Genomic DNA, 6,104 nt, shown 5'->3' with positions numbered 1-6,104 from the left:
CAAGCACTTGTTGTATACTATATAATACATAAATGATGTTACATAACACCCTTTTACTATGCTGCAATGCCGCCTCAGGTTCAGCAGTAATATTTGAATGTGTGGTGGCATGGTGCCACTCGTCACTCCTGATTTCTCTGCCTGGGAAGAGGCTAGATGTGGCATGACTGGCATCTGGAGTAAAGCGCTGCACAATAGCGCAGACACAAGCCTCGGGAATCCACACGCATGATGGAGCGACCTGGGGAACAATCAACATCATTCTGTTTCACACCGCTGCTCGTTCGCCAAGGAATCATGGCAGTGGCCAAGACAGTCACTTAACCTGCACTGAGAGTCTGAGAGGCACAGCGCAGCTCTCAGAACAATTACGACATGGCTGGATCTCTTCCTCCAGTTGTGCCAACAGTTGCCACACTGAATAATCCTGCAGTAAATCCGGTTCAGTCCGCATCCAGGCGCAGCGCACCTATAAGGGTTCTGAGCAGATGAATGGGAAGAGAAGGGAAATCCATGTAAAGTGAGGATATAGTTTGATTCTTTCCATGCTGGTTAAATGGTGCGTCACATGCTTAAATGTATATGCAAATTAAATCATAACCAACATAAATATGCTTGTCTACTTTTAAAAGGAGGAAACAAATGATGTCAATAATGTCAGTAAAAAAGCAACATTAAGGTCATGGGTTCAATTCCCAGGAAACACATAGCCTACTGATAAAAATGTATACTTTGATGTACAATAGTGGCTACAGTGATGGCAGGCCTAGGAAAATGTATATCTTCAACCTTTATTCAAATATTATTAAAAAATGTGTTAAAGATTTTGTAAGCATATTGTGTAGTTGTGCTCGGAGTCAGTTATTTGTGATAACGCAATGAAACGTTTTGGCCTGGCTGTCATACAAAGAAATTATCAACACATGCAAAAACAAGACAGAACCAATTAAATCTCTAACCTTTTAGTTTTTCTATAAATTTTTTACCTTTCTTTCTTTCTTTCTTTCTTTCTTTCTTTCTTTCTTTCTTTCTTTCTTTCTTTCTTTCTTTCTTTTGCATTTCTGCCCTCTTTTGCTTGTACATTTGATCTTTCTTTCTTTCTTTTTTTTCTTCCTTTCACTGTTCTTTTGCATTTCTGCCCTGTTTTGCTTGTACATTTGATGTTTATTTCTTTCTTTCTTTCTTTCTTTCTTTCTTTCTTTCTTTCTTTCTTTCTTTCTTTCTTTCTTTCTTTCTTTCTTTCTTTCTTTCTTTCTTTCTTTCTTTCTTTCTTTTCCTTGTACATTTGATGTTTCTTTCTTTCTTTCTTTCTTTCTTTCTTTCTTTCTTTCTTTCTTTCTTTCTTTCTTTCTTTCTTTCTTTCTTTCTTTCTTTCACTGTTCTTTTGCATTTCTGCCCTCTTTTGCTTGTACATTTGATCTTTCTTTCTTTCTTTTTTTTCTTCCTTTCACTGTTCTTTTGCATTTCTGCCCTGTTTTGCTTGTACATTTGATGTTTATTTCTTTCTTTCTTTCTTTCTTTCTTTCTTTCTTTCTTTCTTTCTTTCTTTCTTTCTTTCTTTCTTTCTTTCTTTCTTTCTTTCTTTCTTTCTTTCTTTCTTTCTTCCTTCCTTTCTTCCTTTCACTGTTCTTTTGCATTTCTGCCCTCTTTTGCTTGTACATTTGATCTTTCTTTCTTTCTTTCTTTCTTTCGCATTTCTGCCCTCTTTTCCTTGTACATTTGATGTTTCTTTCTTTCTTTCTTTCTTTCTTTCTTTCTTTCTTTCTTTCTTTCTTTCTTTCTTTCTTTCTTTCTTTCTTTCTTTCTTTCTTTCTTTCTTTCTTTCTTTCACTGTTCTTTTGCATTTCTGCCCTCTTTTGCTTGTACATTTGATCTTTCTTTCTTTCTTTCTTTCTTTCTTTCTTTCTTTCTTTCTTTCTTTCTTTCTTTCTTTCTTTCTTTCTTTCTTTCTTTCTTTCTTTCTTTCTTTCACTGCTCTTTTGCATTTCTGCCCTCTTTTGCTTGTACATTTGATCTTTCTTTCTTTCTTTCTTTCTTTCTTTCTTTCTTTCTTTCTTTCTTTCTTTCTTTCTTTCTTTCTTTCTTTCTTTCACTGTTCTTTTGCATTTCTGCCCTCTTTTGCTTGTACATTTGATCTTTCTTTCTTTCTTTCTTTCTTTCTTTCTTTCTTTCTTTCTTTCTTTCTTTCATTCTTTCTTTCTTTCTTTCTTTCACTGTTCTTTTGCATTTCTGCCCTCTTTTCCTTGTACATTTGATGTTTCTTTCTTTCTTTCTTTCTTTCTTTCTTTCTTTCTTTCTTTCTTTCTTTCTTTCTTTCTTTCTTTCTTTCTTTCTTTCTTTCTTTCTTTCACTGTTCTTTTGCATTTCTGCCCTCTTTTGCTTATACATTTGATCTTTCTTTCTTTCTTTCTTTCTCTGTTCTTTTGCATTTCTGCCCTCTTTTGCTTGTACATTTGATCTTTCTTTCTTTCTTTCTTTCTTTCTTTCTTTCTTTCTTTCTTTCTTTCTTTCTTTCTTTCTTTCTTTCACTGTTCTTTTGCATTTCTGCCCTCTTTTGCTTGTACATTTGATGTTTCTTTCTTTCTTTCTTTCTTTCTTTCTTTCTTTCTTTCTTTCTTTCTTTCTTTCTTTCTTTCTTTCTTTCTTTCTTTCTTTCTTTCTTTCTTCCTTCCTTTCTTCCTTTCACTGTTCTTTTGCATTTCTGCCCTCTTTTGCTTGTACATTTGATCTTTCTTTCTTTCTTTCTCTTTCTTTCTTTCTTTCTTTCTTTCTTTCTTTCTTTCTTTCTTTCTTTCTTTCTTTCTTTCTTTCTTTCTTTCTTCCTTTCACTGTTCTTTTGCATTTCTGCCCTCTTTTCCTTGTACATTTGATGTTTCTTTCTTTCTTTCTTTCTTTCTTTCTTTCTTTCTTTCTTTCTTTCTTTCTTTCACTGTTCTTTTGCATTTCTGCCCTCTTTTGCTTGTACATTTGATCTTTCTTTCTTTCTTTCTTTCTTTCTTTCTTTCTTTCTTTCTTTCTTTCTTTCTTTCACTGTTCTTTTGCATTTCTGCCTTCTTTTGCTTGTACATTTGATCTTTCTTTCTTTCTTTCTTTCTTTCTTTCTTTCTTTCTTTCTTTCTTTCTTTCTTTCTTTCTTTCTTTCTTTCTTCCTTTCACTGTTCTTTTGCATTTCTGCCCTCTTTTGCTTGTACATTTGATCTTTCTTTCTTTCTTTCTTTCTTTCTTTCTTTCTTTCTTTCTTTCTTTCTTTCTTTCTTTCTTTCTTTCTTTCTTTCACTGTTCTTTTGCATTTCTGCCCTCTTGTTGCTTGTACATTTGATCTTTCTTTCTTTCTTTCTTTCTTTCTTTCACTGTTCTTTTGTATTTTGGGCTTTTTTTTGCTTGTACATTTGATCTTTCTTTCTTTCCTTCCTTCTTTTTCCCTTTCTGTCTGTATGCCTTTCTTTCTTTCTTTTGCATATTTGCTTGTACAGTCTTTCTTTCTTTCACTCGTTCTTTCTATGCCTTTCTTTTTTTCTTTCACTGCATATTTGCCCTCTTTTGCTTGTACATTTGATCTTTCTTTTGTATATTTACCCTCTTGTACATTTGACCTTTCTTTCTTTTGTTTCCTATTTGCCCTCCTTTGCTTTTACATTTGCTGTTCATTTAGTTTTGAATAATAATTTATGACTAGCTACTATGTTATTACAAAACCATAAATAATAAAAAAATAATAATAAAAAAGTCTGCAAATTATTGTATAATTTTTTGGAGAACTGAGATAGAGCATTTTATAGGACTGAATGAACCTTTGGTGTAGAGCTGCAGTATTGAACCCTCAGGCTGTTTCTGAACGAGCACTTCGTCTTTTGAATTTCAGATATTTTTTGACAACCATCTATAGGAGATCCAAACCTTTAATGTTCGATTTTCACACCAGGCTGCTAAACCAATCATGCTCATAGCAAAACACAAAGGAAAGTGAAATAGCCTACGCTTAAACGGGCCTATACAAGACAAAACGTGAGATTCTGGAATTGTTCGGTGTAAATGCATTATTCCTCCTCTTATTCTGCTGCACCACTAATCTGGCGGAAATAATCAGGATTAAAATTTGCATTCCGGGGGTGAAATGAGCACAAATGAGAGAAACCAAATATAATGAGCAGACACATAGACACAATTAATGTAGCTGCCGCTACGATTTGCTCTTCTTTGTTAACCGACGTCGCAAAAAAAAAGTGAACAAATGCATTGCAGCTGACTGTTGTTCATGTGCGTGTCTACACAATGCGTGCTGTCTATCATGATGCAGCATCGCGAGAGACGAGCACGCGCTCGCAGATGATATTTGAACAGTTGCAAATGTCAGACAGGTGCGACACACGCAATCATCCTCGGGCATCCCGAGCCGGAGTGTTACAGTAGTCTACCTTCACCCTGTTATCAGTGGTCAGCAGACCGTTTCGAACATTTGAATCCATGACAACACATTTAGCAAATAGGTTGCTTAGCAACTAATCCAATGAGAGCCGAGCGGCCTATCAGTAGTGACAGCGTTAGCCAATTAACAGATACTTGCTCTGAATATGCTTTCCTACATGGCATTTGCTCTCTGATCTACAATGCTGAGGTCAAATATGTCTGACAGGCATTAGATGACAAAAGTAAGCTTTGTTTTATTACAAGCACCAGCAGTTTTTGTAAGCATAGCTTGCATTTTCTGGATTTATAGCATAACTGAATTAATGATGAATTATGAATTATGAGGCCAGGTGGTTCTGCCTATGACTGATGAGGTGTAGTGATTGGCATGTTAACATTAAAAAAGGCATTATTATAACAAAAAATGTCAAAAGACATTTATTTCACCTTATAGCCTACTTACACTGAGAGAGAGAGAGAGAGAGAGAGAGAGAGAGAGTTGCTGCTTTTTAAGTACAATCAACTTGGTTGTTTAAGTAATTTCAACTTAAATTACATTAAACTGACTTTAATCTTCTATAAATTATTTTTTAAAAAGTTGAAAATTGCTTAACTTATTTTGATGAGTTAAAGCATTGTAAAAAAACATATGTTGTCATAATTTATTGATCTTTTTTTTACAGCGTGATTGTCGTAGAAGACAATTTAGTATAATGTGAGAATAACGGATATATATGGTATGTATATATGTATGCAAGTTTCTGATTCTATTGTGGTGTGTGTGATTGTAACTTTAGACTTACTGATGTATAAAGTTGTTCCTTCTAGAAGTGCACTCTTCAAAATGATCAATAGATGGCTCCCTTTCATTACAGTAGGCTATTTATAGTCTATAATATATGAACAAAAACATCCTCAGCTTTCATAAAGGATTGTTTCTTTTTAAGCAAATGATTTGGATCAGATGGATTATGACAATTAAACACCGTAGAATTATAGGTTTCTTAAAAAACGTACAGTAAAATGTATACTTTTATTCAACAAGGATGCATTAAATTGATCAAAAGTGACAGGAAAGACTTTTATAATGTTACAAAAGATTTGTTTCAAATAAATGCTCTTGTATCATGGTTTTCACAAAAATATTAAGCAGCTGGTTTCAATGCTGATGATAATAATAATAAATGTTTCTAAATCAGCATTTTTGTATGTAATGGCTGCTGAAATTTAAGCTTTGGCATCACAAGAATAAATGACATTTTAAATATATTAAAATAGAAAAGAGTTATTTTAAATTGTAATAATATTTCACAATATTCATTTTAACTGTATTTTTTATCAAGTAAATGCAGCTTTGGTGACTGAGCATCAGATACTTCTTTCAAATTTTTTTTTTTTTTTTTTTTTTAATCTCACTGACCAAAATGTTTTATCAGTAATGTAAAATTCTTGTGTCTAATAATGTCTTGTACACATACTCTTATTCACTTAAACAATCCAAACCTTGTCTAAACAGAATGAATGTGACTATTTCGGTATGTGGACAAAATTGCATTATACCGATATGCTGCACAAAGTTAAATGAACAAACTCACCTAAACTCTGTGCTAGAACTATGACTCTGATGTCCTGCTTAACAAAACTAAAAACTCATCAATGCATTGCAATGACAGCAGGAGCTTCGGGATTCCAACTAG

Source organism: Leuciscus leuciscus, assembly GCF_965113295.1.
Source record: "Leuciscus leuciscus genome assembly, chromosome: 23".
Classification (NCBI taxonomy): Eukaryota; Metazoa; Chordata; class Actinopteri; order Cypriniformes; family Leuciscidae; genus Leuciscus; species Leuciscus leuciscus.
Note: the sequence above shows the minus strand (reverse complement) of the source record.